The sequence below is a fragment of the Diabrotica virgifera genome, chromosome 4, assembly GCF_917563875.1.
Source record: "Diabrotica virgifera virgifera chromosome 4, PGI_DIABVI_V3a".
Lineage (NCBI taxonomy): Eukaryota > Metazoa > Arthropoda > Insecta > Coleoptera > Chrysomelidae > Diabrotica > Diabrotica virgifera.
Genome location: NC_065446.1, coordinates 122,621,525 through 122,642,452, shown reverse-complemented (window position 1 = coordinate 122,642,452; position 20,928 = coordinate 122,621,525).

Below are 20,928 nucleotides of genomic sequence, written 5' to 3'. Positions count from 1 at the left end.
GCATTTTTTTCACGAATAATTAAAATTTTTGATCTTTAGTAACTTAAAAAGTACTGACTTATTTTATTAACTTTATATAATAAATTTTGCTTTTAATTTGTTCTTTTATTGATTTGTGCAGTTATTTTTAATAAAACAATTTTCACCCCCGAGAAGGGGCGGTATCCACCATCAGAGTAAAGGCGCAAGGTATTACCATGTCACCTTTGTTTCTAGACGTATCCTCTAACCACTGACCAATTTTCGTGCAAATTGATGAAGGTTCAACGAAACTGAAGGTAATCGTTGATTTTTACCTTCAGTGACTGCACTATATAAAATAAATTGCAATTTACTGATCTAAATGCGCGTAATTTGGAAGCTAATAAATTATTCAATGATATGTAGTCGCCAAATAATTAGTTTAATGCATTTTAAGTACAACTTTCTCTTAAGCCGGGAAGATAGGGTGGTTTTCTTGCGAAGGGATTGTAGCTCAATTATCGAAATGCACGTGATTTAATAGTTTATTCTTAGTGTATATAAGCTATAGGAATTATATCCGCAATACGATATATTTTAAGATTTCTCAGCATTTTTCTCTTAAGTTAAATCAATTAAAGGGTTGTTTGGGGGTGAAGGGGATGAGCTCAAAAATCTAAACTATATAATTTCAAGAGCTTATAATTAACTTGTAATTCTGCCGCAAAAACCGATTCAATATTCCTATTTTTAAGTAGTGGGGGGGGGGGCTGACTCAGCCCCCTAAAATATCAAATTCCTGCTCAGTGGAACGAGCTCAAAATTTTTAGTTTGCGGAATATGAGAGCTTATAAATAGCTCATAAATCAGGGCTATTTGTTTTTTGATTTTTGCAAGTGGGGGGGCCAGCTCAACACGGGTGTGATCGTCTTCCTATTGGGGAACCGTCTCTCGCTGTCCTGACTACCCTATTTGTTGTCATTCGGCTTACGTGGTCATTCCATTCTATTCTTCTGTTTGTTACCCAGTTATTAATGATATCCACCTTGCATCTCCGTCGTATATCTGTACTTCTAGCTCTGTCCCATAGAGTCTTACCCTCGATTTTTCGAAGGGTTTTTATCTCCGCGGTTTCGAGCAATCTTTTTGTCCTCTCTGTGTCGGGTTGTGTTTCTGCCACGTATGTCATTATTGGTCTGATGACTCTTTTGTAAATTCTGCCTTTGGTTCCTTTTCCGATATTTTTATTTCTCTATATTGTGTCACTATTCACTTGATCTTCCACTTCTCTTTCGAGCCTTCCGTAGCTAGATAGTGTGATGCCTAGGTATTTAAACTCCATCAGTTGTTCTGTTATCTGACCCTCAAGCTCCAATTTACATCTTATTGGATCTACTGTTACAGCCATGCATTTTGTCTTTTTTGAGAAAATTAACATATTAAGTTTTCTGGCGGTTATGCTAAATTGGTGCAGCATACGTTGTAAACCTAATTCACTTTGAGAGATTAGTACTGCATCGTCCACGGTTTACTCGTTTCGCCCCCGCCGTTTCGCCCCCGACCGTTTCGCCCCCGCCGTTTCGCCCCCAGCCGTTTCGCCCCCGAACCGTTTCGCCCCCGAACTGTTTCGCCCCCGGGATTTTACCTAACATTTTTAACAAGTTGCATTGAGTTATAAATACAATGCTAGTAATACATTTACCTATTGCTTATTTTTTTGTTTGTTTTTCTTAGAAGTGCTTTGTTACACATATTTATAGTAGATAGACAGGTTTAATACATAATTGTTCTCAGAAAGAATTTTACATATTTTCTTACACAAAGGATGTTGTTCTCAGAAAACTAATTTTGCCTTAATTACAATTTACGGACCTAACCTAACCTAACCTAACCTAAGCTAAGAACAAAAAATTATCAATTAGTTAGTTAGTTAGTTAGTATTACTAACATTGTATTTATAACTCAATGCAACTAGTTAAAAATGATAGGTAAAATCCCGGGGGCGAAACGGTTCGGGGGCGAAACGGTTCGGGGGCGAAACGGCTGGGGGCGAAACGGCGGGGGCGAAACGGCCGGGGGCGAAACGGCGGGGGCGAAACGTCCGTATCCCATCGTCCACATAGCAGATTATTTTAAGTTGTTTTTCTCCCATTTGTTATCCATTTTTAATACTTATATCTTTTTTATTATTTCGTCCATAATCAGGTTGAACAATAAAGGACTCAAGGAATACCCCTGTCTTATCCCATTGCCGGCTTCAATTGGGTCAGTTAGTTCATCTTCTACTTTTACTTTTATTGTGTTGTTCTGGTAGATATTTTCGATCGCTTTAATTGTTCCTAGAGGTACCTCTCTCGAGTATAATAAATGAATAACGTCCTTTAATGTGACCCTGTCAAATTCTTTTTTAAAGTCCACGAAACATAAATATGCCGGTTTGTTGTATTCCAAAGATTTCTCTTGAACTTTCCTCATTATAAATATAGCGTCAGTGCATGACTGTCCCGACCTAAAACCTTGTTCGTCTGCTAACGGTATAATTTTATTCATTTTGTTTGTTATCACTTTGGTTGGTAATTTTAATGTTGTGTTTAATAAGTTAATTCCTATGTAAATCTCCGGGTCCAATTTGTCTCCTTTTTTGACGAGAGGTATAAGGATGCCTGATCTCCATTCTTGTGGTATTATGTTTTGTTCTATTATTTTTTTTATTAGTTTTAATAGTTGTTTAGTTAGATCTTGTCCTCCGTACTTTAGGAGTTCGTTCGATATTCTGTGTTCTCCTGGATATTTTAAATTTTTTAATTTTTTTAATGCTTCCTATACCTCTCCGTCCTCGATGTTTATTTGTTCGTTTTCGTAACTTCAGGTGTTGGTGGTTCATTATCGTCGCCTTTAGCAAATAGAGATCGGAAGTCTTCTGCCCATGTTTCCTTCTAAATGTGTTTCGCTTTTATTAATTCGTTCATCTCCTTTCTTTGCCCTCTGATCATTCTCCATACTCCTTTTTGTGTTCCGTAAAAGTCGTGTTCCATCTGTTTTGAGAAACTCTGCCAGTGATCCCTTTTTATTTATCTTACTAAAGTATCTGTTTCGTTTCTGATTCGTTTGTAGTGGTTGTATGCCTGTTGTGTTCAGGTTGTATGCCTACCTAAGAGATTACATACCTCAAAACTCCAGAAGATGACGTGCCTTAGCAGTGACCGTGAGCACCACGTGAGCCGGGGGTCGTTTCTGATGGCGTATTCGTGTTTAATGACCCCATAATTTTCCCGAATAACAAAACCTGGCCCGTTTGGCACTTTAAAAAACAATTATGTATTTCCACTCATTTTTCTACTATAGACATTATCGGCCGTTGGGAATAAACCACAAAATTGGCTTATTCCCAACTTAAAGAGTAAATTAATATGACAAAATATTAATGTGTAAAATTAAAATAATAACGCTTCTGATTTAGGCGTTTTATTTACTTTGTAAAGATTTTTTGCCTGCACTGTATACCTGTGTCGCTAAGCTACACAACAATATTTTCTCAGGAGGGTTTGCACAGAATAATGAAAATATTTACAAAGTAAATTAAATCAAAAGAATTATTATTTTAATTTTACAAATTAATACCTCGTCAAATCAATTTACTATTTTAGTTGGAGATAAGCCACAAAATTGGTTTATTCCCAACTAAAATAGTAAATTGAAAAATATGAAAAAATATCAATTTTTAAAATTAAAATAATGATTCTTCCGATGTATGCGTTTTATTCACTTTGTAAAGATTGTTTACTGGCACTGTATATTATGCTGGTTATACACCACATCCCTCGGTAGACCGTAAGATATAGCAGAAATGAGACGATACACTGCATACTATAGTAGAACCTAATAGATTTTATTATTTTACCTTTTGTTATAGAAACGTCATTTGAAGAAATTGAGTAAAAACTTTTTTCTTGGAATTTTTTTTAGTGATTTTGATTAGAACATTATTGTCGTAAACAACAGTATACCTACATAAAATTTATACTTCTATTTCAATATAATAAATTGAAATGTTTTCGAGAAAAACGCAAATGCATTGTTAAAACTACTGGAAGGAAAGACACATCCAATACCAAACAATAAACAAATCAGATTTATAAACAATTGAACTTAAAAAAGCAATTGGAGTTCGTAAGCCCTAGGTTTTCACCTATATTGACCAGAAGTGTAGAACCAAAAGTCGATATTTAAACTCTTCGTGTACCTTTGCGTCGATTGTACTCGACGCCTTATTTGTCCATTTTATCAGTTCTAATAACGTAGGAGTTATATTCGCGGACATACAGACGAACGGAAAGATACGCATGAAACCGGATATATATATATATATTTGTATTCGTCTTGCTAAGACGCGTCAAATAATATATCACTTGTACTATTTCGGCAACTTTAAAACAGTAGTTTCGGTTTCAGCTCTAAAACCGGAAGTCCAAAGTCAAATTTATTATCTTTAGTACTACCCTTGAGCTTTCATTCGGCATCTCATTTATCATTATATCTGCTCTAACGACGGAGGAGTTGTGTTTACAGACGGAGAGACATGGATAATAATTCAACCTGTTCATATTTTTTGCAAAATGGGCGAAAACAATAACAAACTTAAAATAAAGGTTCCACATTATGGTTAAGTTCGACTGAAGTTATAATGGTTGGAGGATGGCTAGAGTGTGTACCCGAAGGGGCTTGCTTCGTAAGAAGTTTTCACTTCTGTCGGCACTCCCACGAGTGCCTTATTTTTTTTTTAAATATTCTCTACAACTAGTTAGTCGGGAGACACCAGCCACATAACGCAATATTTTCTTTTGTATGACAAAAATCCCATTTGCATAACCAGACATACCCCAAAAACATATCCCGTATCTTAACCTGGACTCCAAGAGTGCATAGTATATCATAATTATCTGATTTTTCCGTCAAAAAATATTTTAAATTTCTCATTAGATAGTTAATGGAATTCAACTTCGAAACAACCGCTCCACAATGCAACTTCCAATCAAAATTTTCGTCAATCGTTATTCCCAAAAACTTGACTGACGACACCTTAGCTTTTTGCATGTTGTTAAAAATAAACTGAAAATTTTGCAGGTATTTTTGTTTATTGCGAAAATGTATAACTTGCGTTTTTTCTGCATGAAGATGCAACGAGTTATCGCAAAACCAAGAATATAAAAATGAAATAAAATCATTACATTGATGTATCCGATGAATACGGATTTGTTTGATAGAATAATTGACGTATCATCCGCATATATAGTGAAATTTACCGCTCTGTCCACTTGTACGATGTCGTTAATGTAGACTACTGGAAGATAATTGGTCCTATTATAAATCCTTGGAGAACACCCATGTTTGTAGTAACAAGACTAGATATACAACTGGTCACACAATCCTCTCTCCGCATCTGCAGGCTCACATATTGTTGTCTATTTTTTAGAAATGACATAATCCACTGTAAGGAATTTCCTGTAATACCTATCCATTTTAGTTTTTTAAATAATATTTCATGATTGACACAGTCAAATGCCCTACTGAGATCACAAAATATTCCAATAGGACATTCGCCTCCATCAATCAAACTGGTTAAATCAATAAAACCATGTTGATTTATAGTTATGATATTATTGTTTTTTAGATACGCATTTAATCTCTAAATATCAATACTCAAATACGTTTGAAAATATACTGGGAATTTTTATAGGCCTTTAATTGCTAACCAGTTTTGGATCTACTTTTTTAAAAATGGGAATTACTTTGCCTGTCTTTAAGTAATTAGGAAAATCCCCATTGCAAAATAGTCTAGGGAGCATCTGTTTTGAGATGGACGTTGAGAAGTGACTCATATTTTTTTGCAGAAATTGCTTGAAATTACAATTTCTTCCAACCTTTATCTAATATATTATTTTCTTACTTTATATTTTGTTCTATTTTAATATTTTAATTCCACAAAAATCAAACTAATTTGATTATTGCTTGTGAAATATTGTTTAAAAAATTCCGTACTTTTAAAAGTAATAAACTTTTATTCTCTAAGTTAAAATATATGAAAAAAGAAAGTTTTGCTTAACAAAGTGTTATTTCAAAGGACACAGTATGTGTTTTTATTTTTCAATAAACAAATTTATTTATTTATATCGAAATTTAGTAAAAATTAAAATTTATCAATAATTTTTGGAATGCCCAATCACAGCAAACGTATCCGCTGTCCTGCGCGTAGCACCAAAATTAATGATTATTTAAAAAAAATTCCTGACGTCCTGGTAGTTAACCGATTTTAATTTTGCAAATTGCGAATGAAGGATACAGTACTCTTCTATATGTCAAAAAAATTTCGACTTACTATCTCGTTTAATTTCAGTCCTGCAACATTTTGAAAAAATTAATTTGTTTTGCGAAAGCTGTATTGCAAAATTTATTTTGCAAAATCTATTATACCGATTTTAATGAAATTTACAATATTGTTTTACTATAGCATAAAGTTTTTCTGGTTAAAATATGAAGGTCCTAAGTGTAGCATAAATGGATGAAAAATGTAAAATGCCAATACTTGTTTTTTTTATGTTTTTTTCGAAATTATTGAAATTTTCCAACAAGGATGACAATTTTAAAGTTATAATAAAAAAGCGAAGAAAAAATCGAATTTCTCCTTCATTTTTTGACATTTTGATTATTTAAACAATGTTCCGGACCTTTTTGAATGGGAGGATAACTCAATTATTATTATATGTAAAATTGACAATTATATGACAAACTGGTGATCTAAGTTAAAGGATTGATTATAAAAGGTAAAACCTTTTTCACCAAAAATGCAGGTATCTCGTCAAAACCACTAGAGGATTTGTTTTTAAGTTTACTCTGCAGGAGTTCGATCAGTTCCTGCCCAGTAAATGGTTACAACTGAAAGAAATTTTCATGATCTGTAATAATAATTAACTGACTGTCTTTGTCTACTGTATTACATGGAATTTTCGACACGATATCAATGGGTGGATATTTAAAAAATGTGTTAAAAGAGCATGCTCTTAGGGATCTATAATTATATTATTGTCAGCCTACATTAGATAAGTATTAGCATTGTTGTTAGCACTTTTTTATCATCGTCATCGTACGTTCTAACCCTCGCACTTTTCAAATTCTTAACGTGTAAAAGTAGAGTTACGTTGCACGTATCTTAATAATAGGCGGCTGACTGTCTCTATATGCTGCTGATAGTGAACCTGAACTACCCTCATAACACCAAACATTCCATGTATGTTCCTAGAATGTACACACAGGACATTGAAAATATTCCTGGAATGTCCTCAAAAGCACAAGAACGTTCCCTAAATGTCCCAGGAAAATCCTGTGTCAGCATTTTAAACATTCCTTGAATGTCTTGTTGGAACATTCCATGAATGTCTTCGAATGTTCTTTGAACATTTACAGTATATTTTTTAGACATTTCCTGGATATAGTCTCTGATGTGACATAATATCTCCGATTTGTTTTTTTCATGAGTTTTGTAAGAGAGACTAAAAACTTTTTTATACAATCACTAACTGTTTTCATATGATATTTTTTGACATGTTTTGTAGTAAATTCAACTATCTATTTACTACAAAACATGTCAAAATTTACATGTGAAAACAGGAGATGATCCTAAAAATGGTTTTTCGTCTCCTACAAAATTCATGAAAAAGCAGATAGGAGGTATTGTCACATCACCAACGATGATATACCAGAAGTATATGTGGCCATACCAAATAATACATCCTTGATAAATATAATCATTTTTATTGCACAAAATCTTGTCATATATTTTTTCCATAATCATTACTACGATGATGATTCATTTTATTGAATTGTACATTACAATGAAAACCTGGTCATAACTGACCAATGAGCAATTTTAATTTAACCTAAATTACTACTGTTCCTTAAAATGAAGAGCTTATCCCATAGCGTCTCTAATCTAATCTAACAAGATCGTGCACTATTTTAACATACACAGGCACACAAGCACTATGATCTGCTTTTCACTATCACCTATTACTCAAACTAGTTCAAAAGGCTTTGTCCTCTTCAATCTCCTAGTTTGCTCAGTAGTATCGAGGAGCTGGATTTCCTCAATATTCTCGTACTTATGAAGTTGTTGCTCGTGACTTCCTGCCATCTTCTTGATGATTATATCCAGGTTCTATTTCTACGTCCTTATGGAGATCACTGTTTGTCACATCCCAAGGAGCATCTACAATGGTTCTCAGTATTTTGTTCTGGAATCTTTGTATAATTTTTATATTACTTGGTCTATTAAGTATATCCCCATAGTGGGCATTCATAAGTCCATACAGGTGTTAATATTTGTTTATAAAGTAATAACTTATTATGCATCGACAATGTGGAGTTTCTTCCAACTAGCCACTACACTTTTTACATATCTTTCTTTTGCCTTTCATAGCCACAAGGCTATACGTTTCCTTCCTGTTTTTTTTTTTTGTAGACCACTTTCAGCTGATTCTAAAAAAAATTGAAATGAATGGTAATTTTTCTATTCTTTACAATTAAAAATTAATAGATATGTACTATTTACAGGTAATAATATGCATAAAAAAATTCGTTTCATAAAGAATAAAGAAAATTGAAAACGGATTTTACAACACTTACATAATTGTTTAAACAAAAGAGATCCAGCCAGAGAAAAACTAACATACATAACTCATACATAACACTAAAAAAAGCCACTAATTCATTTCCATTTTCCAGCCAATCATAAATTTTTAGGTTATCGTGAAAATGTGATGACCATGACCACGCGGCACGCGACCCTACTTACATAGAACACTCGCGGCAAATTTGAAAATGAACGCAAATTGAATAGTAAATGGCCTCACTTAGAATATAGGACATTGGTAGTATGTTCATAGAATGTCTTGTGGTAACATTCAACCAATAATTTAATCGGATGTTCACCGAATGTTCCTTGAATGTCCAGGACATTCAAACATTAATAGAACTTTGATAGTACATTCCTGGAATGTTTTGTGTTGTTAGGGTAACGTCTCTTTTTAATAATTTATAAACATAAAATGAATTTATTAGCAAAAAGCGAAAAAATAATAACTTTTTCACAGCAATCTTACATCCAGACAGTCCGTGGCTACGGACTGCTGGCTACAAGTAGCGTACAACAAAAAACAATGGAAAGGAAGACTTTAAGGGGCTTATGTTTAGATGTGGACGTGAATGGCTATGAATTGGGATACACAGCATCTCAGTAAACATCATATTAAAAATAAACCTTTTAATAATTAAATGCCCGTGGTAATGTTTGTTTTTAATAAATACGATTAACCTAGTTTTTGCATCGATGCATGCTAGTATTTGATACAAGGTCGAGTTGCAATAATATTCAGTGGGTGTTTATTAACAGTCAGCACTTTTGAATCACGTTCACCTTGGCTTACCAAAACAGTAAATAAACAATAATCGACTTTAATTATATTTTTACGAGAACAGATAAATCAATTAGCAGTTGAGATTCCAGGGGGTAACATCGATTTCAAGTAAATACTATACCACCAGCTACTTTCTGTGATATATTTAACGTGTAAATAAATGTATTAGCAACGAACGATATTTACTACATCAACCCTCATAGTCGGGGTAACCACCCCTAAGTATCCAGGGTGGCTCAGAAGACAGGAGCCACCATATGGCGATCCAAGACCAGGGAAGAACCCAGAACTAGCAGTCTAGAACGAGAAATGGGAAAACACGTCAATGTTCTTGCACCTCGACCACCCTAGATAGCAGCGGGGTGCCCACATAAAAAGGATGGAGACATCAGGCCCGAGACGGAGCTGAGATATGGAAAATGGAACTTGGTATGGAGATGGAACATCGTGGGACAATGGACAATGCCATGGAACGTGCAGCGTGGACTTTTTGGTGATACGAACACAGACGTTTAAAGTGGTAAGTCCATATTAGCTATTTTTATGGTATTTCCTGATTCGTATAATATAAAGTATAAAGTAATATTAACGTAATTATAATTTAAGATGCACATAACGTTTTAAGTTTTACCTATTTTTACTTAATTATTCTATTTTTAATTTCCTTATAATACCAATATTTACCAATATATATAAGGAATTTTTTTTTTACAAATATTATGGTTATTTAGGTATAGGACGTAATGATACATTTTTATTTGATACTGATTTTTATATGATTTTTTATATATTTACCAACATATTTTATCTTTGCTGATTCTTATCCATTTATTATTGGACTACTGATTTTTATTACATTTTTATTGGTCTACTGCTTTTAATGGTGATTTATATTGAGTGATATACTGATTTTTTTTATGGCAGTTTACTATATTTTTTACTATTTTTGACATAATATTTTTCATATATATTTACTATACCTCGTAAGACTGTCAAATTTATGCGTTCGTTACGGGTACAAGAATAAGAAAATTATGAATAAATGAGTAGCAACAAAGTTACTTGGGAAGACTTCGTCAAAATAGTTGAGGAGATTACGCATGAAGTAACAACGCAAAGCAAAAGGGTCTTGAAGAAGAAAGTACCTAAATCTAAGGATATACAAGAAGAAGTAACGACACAGTTAATTAAATTATATAACAAATTCACACATTTAACGAAGAAAAATTGGGAAGCGCTATCGGGCAAACAAAGAGAAGCGTGCAACAAATATTTCGGAAAAATAAGAGACAAAGTTATACGCTCATTTCAAGCTGTAAACTTAAGAACAGTAGTTCCAAGTTCAACACACCAACCAATCGACAAGGAAATAGAGGAAGAACAAAGCGACGAAGAAGTAGAAGAGGAAAAAAGTGACGAGGAGATAGAGGAAAAAATTGACGAGGAAATAAAAGAGGGAAAAAGCGACATAAAACACGATATAAAAATATTAAACATGGCTCTGACAATCAACGAATTTTTGAATATTGCAAGCAAGGTATTGCCCAACGAGTTTGATGGAAGCGCAGGGAAACTACAACCATTTTTAGATGCATTAGAGTTACTTGGAAAAATAGCAGAAGGACACGAAGAAACAGCAATAACATTAATAAAAACAAGATTGACTAATAAGGCTAGAAACCTGATAACCACAGAGGACACGATCCCACTTATAGCAGCGGCACTGAAGAAGGAATTAAGAGGCGACAATCCGAAAACGATAATAGACAAGTTAGCAAAGAAAAGGCAAGGAAACAAAGATGCAGCAGTGTACGCATCCGAAGTAGAGGAATTAGCGGAACAGTTGAAGGTAGCATACATAGCGGAAGGAATGCCATTGGAGTTAGCGAAAAAATACACAACGGAAACAGTTGTAGCAACAATGAAGCGAAACGTTAATACGGATAGAGCAAAGTTAATACTGGAGGCAGGTAATTTCACAACACCGCAGGAAGTAGTATCTAAATTTTTATCGATTGATATGACAGAGGAGAACACACAAGGAAGAGTGTTCAATTATAGGACGAATTATGAAAATAGGATAGGTCAACAGCAATACCGAAGAGGATACCATAACAAATACGACAGAGGAAGAAGAAATAATTTCGGACAACGGAACGAAGGAGAAGAAAAAGGAAACCAACGGAATTATTCCAACAGAGGATATAGATAATTCAACAACCAAACATACAGAGGAAACCAGAGAGGAGGACGAAACAGTAAGGCTACTTGAGTTAGAAGACAGACAAGAGGAAACAGAAAACCAGCAGTTGGGGTTTTGAATGAACGAAACAAGGAAAGTACACATTCAGAAGTGGAATATAATATTTACAACTTCGACTTAAACCTAACGAATTTTGTACAAATGAAAACAGGAATCCTAGAAAACACAAATACCTTTATCATAGACACAGGAGCTGATATTTCAATACTGAAGTGTTCACAAGATTTTATGAAGGAACATGTGAAACCAAACACAAAAGCGAAAATAAAAGGAGTAACTAAAGGAGAATTACAAACAATGGGAGAAGTTGAAACAACGCTAGAAGTAAGAGGATCTCGATTTGAGCATATCTTTCAGTTAGTGGAACCTAGCTTTCCTATTCCAACCGACGGAATCATTGGGAGAGACTTTATTTCAAATTTTCAATGCATACTAGACTACGCTAACCTTAAAATGCACATTAAAGAGGACAACGATTGTTACATTAGTACAAACATTTTGGATAATATAGATAATGACACGATAATAATACCGCCTAGATGTGAAATTTACAGAGTTGTAAAAATTTTTCAAACGCTGAAGAACGACAGGATAGTGGAACAACAAGAAATACAACCAGGAATATTCATAGCGAGAGCAATTATTTCAAGTAATAATCCGTACATCAAAATTTTTAACACAACCTACGAAACAGTAAAAGTAGAGACAAACGCAATCAAAACATTAGACATTAAATTATTCAACATATACAAAAATACAGGTCATAAATTTAATTACATATTCTGGGATCAAAAATAGTTCGATTAAACCTAACTTACCTTAGTACAAATGTGCACATGAAAAAAGTTACAGCCCTTTGAAGTTACAAAATGAAAATCGATTTTTTCCAATATATCGAAAACTATTAAAGATATTTTATTGAAAATAGACATGTGATATTCTTATGGTAGTAGTATCTTAAGAAAAAATTATAGTATAATTTGGACACCCCATAAAAATTTTATGGGGGTTTTGTTCCTTTAAAGCCCCCCAAACTTTTGTGTACGTTCCAATTTAATTATTATTGTTGTACCATTAGTTAAACATAATATTTTAAAAACTTTTTTGCCTCTCAGTACTTTTTCGAAAAGTCAGTTTTTATCGAGATATTTTGAATATTTGGCAAATCCACCACATATTTGTATATGGCTAAGTACGATTATGGAGACTTGGTAATAATATGAAAATTTATTTATGATTTACATTTTTAGGTATATTTGAATCAGATTAAAGAAGAAGTAATATCTCGATAAAAAGTGCCTTCTCGAGAAAATACAAAGAGGCAAAAAAGTTTTAAAACACTGTGTTTAACTAATGGTACCGCAGTAAAAGTTTAATTGGAACATACACAAACATTTGGGGGGTTTAAAGGAACAAAACCCCCATAAAATGTTTATGTAAACATATTAAAAAAGAAGCCGCAACTCGATAAAAACTGCCTTATCGAAAAAATACTGAGAGGCAAAAAAGTTTTAGAAATAATGAATTTAACTAATGGTACTACAATAATAATTTAATTGGAACGTACACAAAAGTTTGGGGGGGGTTTAAGGGAACAAAACCCCCATAAAATTTTTATGGGGTGCACAAATTTCACTATAATTATTTTTTAAGATGCTCCTGCCATAAGAATGCCACATGTCCATTTTCAATAAAAAATCTCTAATAGTTTTCGATATATTCGAAAAAATCGATTTTCATTTTGTAACTTCAAAGGGCTGTAACTTTTTTTATGTGCATATTTGCACTAAGGTAAATTCGGTTCATTCGAACTATTTTTGGTCTCAGAATATGAGATTTAATTTATGACCTGTATTTTCGTTACACCCTGTATAGACTGATCAACGACAGCAAGGATAGGAAAAAGGAATTACGGGAATCATTGAAGTTAGACATTCCAGAATACATACGCGATAAGTTAGTATCTTTATGTGAAGATTATTCAGATATATTCGCCCTAAGGCATGACATGCTAACATGTAACAACTTCTACGAGCAGAAACTGAGAGTTAAAGACCAAACTCCGGTATACATTAAAAACTATAGGACACCTCATGCACAAACAGAGGAATTAAACCGGCAAGTACAAAAGCTGAGAGACCAAGGGATAATAGAACCGTCTATATCAGAATACAAGAGCCCAGTGGTACTGGTACCGAAAAAGGCGATAGATGGAAATAAAGCATGGAGATTATGCATAGATTTTAGACAACTGAACAAGAAAATAGTCACAGACAAATTTCCTTTACCAAGAATAGACTCGATATTAGATCAACTAGGAAGAGCAAAATGGTTTTTAGTTACAGATTTAATGTCAGGTTTTCATCAGATACCATTAGAAAAATCATCGAGAAAATACACATCGTTTAGCACAGAAAATGGAGCATTTCAATTTACCAGATTACCTTTTGGATTAAATGTAAGCCCAAATAGTTTTTCAAGGACGATGTCAATAGCATTTCCGGGATTAACACCGGACAAAGCATTTCTTTACATGGACGATATAGTAGTAATAGGAATATCCGAAAAACATCACCTAGACAACCTGAAAAAGACATTCGAGACATGTCGAAAATTCAATTTGAAACTTAACCCAGGAAAATGTCAATTTTTTAGAAGAGAAGTAACATATTTAGGACATGATCTTTCTCAGGAAGGAGTATCACCAGACAAAGCGAAATATGCAACGATTGAACAATACCCGACACCTAAGACAGCGGAAGAAACAAAAAGATTCGTAGCATTTTGTAACTATTATAGACGTTTTATTCAAAATTTTGCTGAAATATGCAGACCACTCAACAGATTATCAAGAAAAGGAGTAGAAGTTTTTTGGTCAGAAGAATGTGAAAAAGCATTCAATAAGCTTAAATCATCTCTGATGAAGCCACCGATCCTAAAATATCCAGATTTCAATAAACAATTCATCCTAACAACAGACGCATCCAACGAGAGTTGTTCAGCAATTTTAAGTCAAGATTATAACGGAATAGACCTACCAATAGCATACGCATCAAGAAATTTTAATAAAGGAGAATGTAATAAACCTATAATCGTTAAGGAATTACTAGCGATTCATTGGGGAATCAATCATTTCAAATGTTATTTATATGGAGCACCAACATTTTTAGTCAAAACGGATCATAAACCACTAACGTATTTATTTGCAATGAAAGAACCAACTTCGAAACTTACAAGAATCAGATTAGATTTAGAGGAATACGATTTCGAAATAGAATACATAACAGGGAAAAATAACTATGCAGATAGTCTTTCAAGAATAATATTACATCAACTAAAGAACCTATACATAGACAATACCCATATATTAGCTATAACACGAGCTCAAGCAAGAGAAAAAAAGAAGGAAGCAAGGCAAACGAAGGCAGAAAGTGAACTCGCACTACAGCCAGAAGCCCACAAACAAACAGTAAGAAAGGTACTAAACAATTTAGAGGCGCATAGACTACCAATTTTGTCTTTTGGAGCAGAACTAATCTCACCAAGGCTGAGCATTAGGGTCAAAAACCAAATAAAGTGCAGCAAGAGCATAGCCACAGGATTCAATCATTTCAATTTAAACCAAACGTTGGCACAGCTTGATGAGCTGGCGGTAGAGAATGCAGTACGTAAAGTAAAAATATACGTAAACGATATTATTTTTAAAATGTGCACAATTGAGGAATTTATTAAACAAGGAAACAAAATATTAAAGAATGTTGAAATATATATATGTGAAGTACCAGAAACAATAGAAGAAGACAAAGAAAAACACAGGCTAATAGAAGAATATCACAATCATCTGATGTTTGCAGGACACGTAGGAAATAACAGACTCATAAAGAAGCTAAAAGCAAGATTTAGATGGAAGAATTTGGAAAAAGACGTACGAAAATACGTTAAACAATGTCATAAATGTCAAATTGATAAACCGAAAAAAACACATGTCGAAGAATTCGTGATATCGGACACTTCTTCCAAACCATGGGACATAGTATACATAGGTACGATAGGTCCATTCACTAAAAGTAACGAAGGTAATAGATACTGTATAACAATGTTATGTGAACTTACTAAATACGCGGTCAGCATACCCGTGTGCAATAAAGAAGCAGATACAATAGCCCGAGGAATTTTTGATCATTTCATACCAACATACGGACTCATGAAGCAAATAAGAACAGACCAAGGCACAGAATATAAAAATGAAGTAATGCAGGAATTAACAAAGCTATTAAAAATAGATCACAACTTCTCAACGGCATACCATCCACAGTCCATTGGAAGTTGCGAAAAACTACACAGAACATTAAACGAGTACGTAAGAGCATTCATAGGTGAAGACAGAGAAAATTGGGATGTGTGTTGCAGGATGTTCACATACTGCTACAATACAACCCCTAACGCGTATCATGGTTACACACCGTTTGAACTATTATATGGCAGGAAGGTTAACCTACCAGAAGACCTTACACAGGAGGTTCAACCATGTTACAATATAGATGCTTACTACAATGAGTTACGTTACAAACTACAAAGCGCACACGAGAGAGCTAGAACCTTCTTACTAAAGCACAAAAAAGAGCGACAAGAAAAGAATAAGCTCAAAGCAACACCACAACACTTTAAAATAGGTGACCTAGTCCTGGTAAAAACGGAAGAGAATCTTAAGTTTGATAGTCTTTATGTAGGCCCTTTCACAATAACAGAGGTAAATAATGTTAATTGTAAGATCAGATCGGAAAACAATAAAATCAAGGAAATACATAAGAATAGATTATATGCTTACAATCCGAGAACACCGTGAGTGACAAGTGAAACGGGAACAGTGTAGATAACGAACATTTTCACTTTTATTTTTTTTTGTATTTAATTAGTATTTATAGGAAAAATGTATATATTGTACTTCGTAAAACGCAGCAAGTAATTAGTGGTACTATTGGAAAAATTTTCTTCCTTTTCCGTAGTCAGAAAACTTTCGGGGGAAGGGGAAGATGAATTGGGATACACAGCATCTCAGTAAATATCCTATTAAAAATAAACCTTTTAATAATTAAATGCCCGTGGTAATATTTGTTTTTAATAAATACGATTAACCTAGTTTTTGCATCGATGCATGCTAGTATTTGATACAAGGTCGAGTTGCAATAATATTCAGTGGGTGTTTATTAACAGTCAGCACTTTTGAATCACGTTCACCTTGGCTTACCAAAACAGTAAATAAACAATAATCGACTTTAATTATATTTTTACGAGAACAGATAAATCAATTAGCAGTTGAGATTCCAGGGGGTAACATCGATTTCAAGTAAATACTATACCACCAGCTACTTTCTGTGATATATTTAACGTGTAAATAAATGTATTAACAACGAACGATATTTACTACATCAACTCTCATAGTCGGGGTAACCACCCCTAAGTATCTAGACGGAGAAGAAGAAGTCACTTTTTATCCAATTTGTGTCCAAATATTTATAATTCACGCTGTATATTTAACGATCTCTTATCTTTTATTTCCAAAATCATGTTAGCAAGTTCATATAATATTTATTAAATTCAATCAACTCATTTAATGCATATATTCAGACCTTCATCGCACTATGTTGTCAACACAAGACGTTGTTCGCGTATAAGCCATTAGGAATATTTAATATAGATATTTGTCATCTCACGGAATGGCATAACGGTGTGCCTATATATTTTCAGTGACGGACTGACGTAAATCTACATCAAACTTCATAAAGTTTATGTGTAGAAAAATAATAAAAATGTAAATCAATGCTAATGGCGGAATTCATTTTTCCTGGTTTATTTATTCTTAAATCGATCAACAAGTTTGTTTTATATCATAAGAGAGAAAATTTTGCCGGCAATATTTTCGACTTGTATGAAAGTTTGTTGCCTGGCAATTTTCGCGAAATAAATTTTGACAGTTAAATCACGAGACATCGGTCGAGTAAATTTGTCAAAATTTCATAAGCGAAAATTGCCAAAAGGCAACAAACTTGAATAAAGCCAGAAGAAAATTTTGAGGGTAAATAATTTTCTCTCGAATGATATTCGACCGACAAGACTATTTCACGAGACAATTAATGCAACATATCAACGAAACATAATCTTTATTTATTTGTTATATAGAGATTCCGGATTTCTAAGCATAATGCTTATGATAAATAATACAAGCAGGACTATTTTCTTTTTAAATATGAACGAAACATGCAAAAATAAGTCATTTTGACAGCCCTTTTTTATTCTTTTTTTGCTGTTTTTAAATTATGCCTTTTTTGAATTCATGTGCTTATTTGGTGCTTTTTATATACTGTTAGCATTTTTTTTTTTGAATTTGCAAACAGCAGAAATTTAATTTTGATCTATGTAGTGAAATTGTGGACTCTGATCTCCCATTAAATAAATTTCAAAATGAAAGTTTTAAATAAGTTTTGGAAAAGTACTAGCAATATCGAAGACATGTGCCGGATGAAAGTACTCTGCGAAGAAATATGTTAATTGCATTTACAATAAAACCAGAAAAAAAGTAAAAACACTAGTGGGAAACAATTACATCTGGTTTGCTGTGGACGAGACTACGTATATTTATGGAATATGCGTCGCTAATTTAATCATAGGCGTACTTCACGAAGAAATCTTGACGAAGGGTTATTTAGTGTGCTCAAAAGAACTAGAAGCAATACAGTTCCAAGATTCGTAAATGACGCTTTAACAAATTTTTATCTTCCCGAGGCTGTGCCCACCAACAAAATAGTAAACCCTTAAACGCCCAAGGGTGGGTAAAAAATGTCCACCTAATGCGTATTCCCTTGTAACGTACTTATTACGTGTTTGAAATTTTCAAAAAATTATTTATTTTTAAAAAGACAGCCTTTTATCGGATGTTAAATTGTATCTACCGATACTTTTGAAAATAAAAGTAATAGCTTGAGTTAAATATGGGTGGGCATAAAAAGTACACCCTTGGTAAAACCTGTTACTAAAGGTTTCTATATAATTTCTCGTTGGTAGGAACATAATCCATATAATCTTCGACGTATAATTACATAATCGACATAATTATTCGCCGATGAGGAGGCTGAAAGGAAGAATATGGAGAAAATCGACAAATTTGAATTACTGGCTTTTACTGGTATGTTCATTTTGATGTACATTGTAATTTTGTTGTAAGGTTTGTAAATTGTTTATATTAATATTTTACAAGATGCTGTGTTTATTAAGCATAAGATCCTTAAGTTTAATCCATTTCCAACAACTCTCAATAAATATATTAGCTATTTTCGAGAAGGACATTTTTTACCCACCCTTGGGCGTACATGGAACCTAAAAAAGGTTGGGCGTTTAAGGGTTAAAATGCTTTCCGACACTGCACCATATATGATGAAAACAGCATCAAATCTTAAAGTGTTTTATCCAAATCTAATTCACTGCACGTGTCTAGCACACGGCCTGAATCGCGTTGCTGAGACTATACGAATTTCCACTTGTTAATGAGTTGATAAAAAATGGAAAAAAACTTCATTAAAGCTCCTTTAAGGGTGCAACTTTTTAGAGACAGATTCCCTAACACTCCATTACTACCGAAACCAGTGTTAACTCGGTGGGATAGATGGTTAGATGCAGCTTTATACTACGCCGAATACTTCGAAAATTTTAAAAGCTTCGTATTGGAACTGTAAGAGACTGCTAACAAATCGACAAAATATTGTCAGGATATTTTAGGTGAAATAGAATTACAAAACAATATTGCTTTTATCAAAAGCAACTTTTGTTCTGTGAGTGAAACAATAAAATATTTGGAGAAACAGCAAATGTCATTAGTTGAGTCGATCCAAAAAATAAACAGTTTTGAAAAAAAGTTGGAAGGTATCCCTGGAAAAATTGGTAACATAGTATTAACAAAATTTAAAGATGTATTAACAAAGAACGAGGGAATTCAAAAATGAAGAAGATATTTTCAGTTTTAAATTGAGAACACGTTGAAGATATAAATATGAATCCGGCAGTAGTGGCAAAGTTTAAGTATGCACCGAACACCAGTGTGGACGTTGAAAGAAGCTTTTAGATATACAAAAATGTTTTGAGTCATAGGTGCCGAAACTTTACGATGGAACATGTAAATGAGTAATTACTTATTTCATGCTTTAAACAAAAATTATATATTTTCCTTTCTCTAAAGCGTGTCGATAAAAATTAGGTGCAAAGCATTTTTGATTCAGTTATCTATTTTTTTTTTGTTTATTCTGTTTTATTATTAAATTTATAATAGGTATCGACTAGTTCTTAAGCTAAGCCTAGATGTAATTAGCTATATATTTACACTTTCTTGAAAAAATAGATTGTTAAAATTTATATGCTTATTTTCATGCTTTTTGTGTATAACAAAATGTTTTTTTCGTAAAATTGTTATGCTTTTTAAGTAGTGTAGGAAACAGAGGTTGAACCTTGCAAAATGGACACAAGTGCGGTTACATTTTTTTTCTGGTATATCAAGGAGTACTTATTATAAGACTAACTTTTTCTTAAAAAATTTTGCCCCGGAACCCCCCTTTTCACCTATTTGATTGGGGTAATTTGTGGCTTTTGCGGAACGTAGCCCTTCCTTACCTTTTGCACAAAATTTCTTTTATAGAAATATGAAAAGGACTATATTTTCTATGATATATTTCCCAACAGCATATGTCTATCACCAAGTGTTTAGTGGGGGTTGAGCCCCAAAGTTAACAAGTTTTAAAAAAATATATTGTTCCCTAACTGTAATGGAAATTAAGAAGAAATCCTGCGGCAATTATTCACAAATAAGTGACTGATTTTTTGGTATAGGTTTCACTTAAGGCTATTTGCCTTTTTTTTAATTACAGGGTGATACATTTTAAAAAAACCCCTTTTTATACCATCTGAACCACAGTAAAAAGACTTTCAGCGATTACCCATGTACTGGTGATATTTACAAATTTGTATAATGCACCCCCATTTTTTCCCCGGAACCACCCCAAAGAAAAAAGAAAAATTAATAAAGAAAGAGATTTTCTTGAAATCCTTCACACACAATGCCCTTTATTAATATATTTTATGTATCATTTTGTGCACGTTATTATTACGCATGCATGGAAACCAAAAGCGATTTCCTAGTGCAATCCCTGCAGCCAAAAAATAAATAAAATGGGGGATTGAAAAAAATTT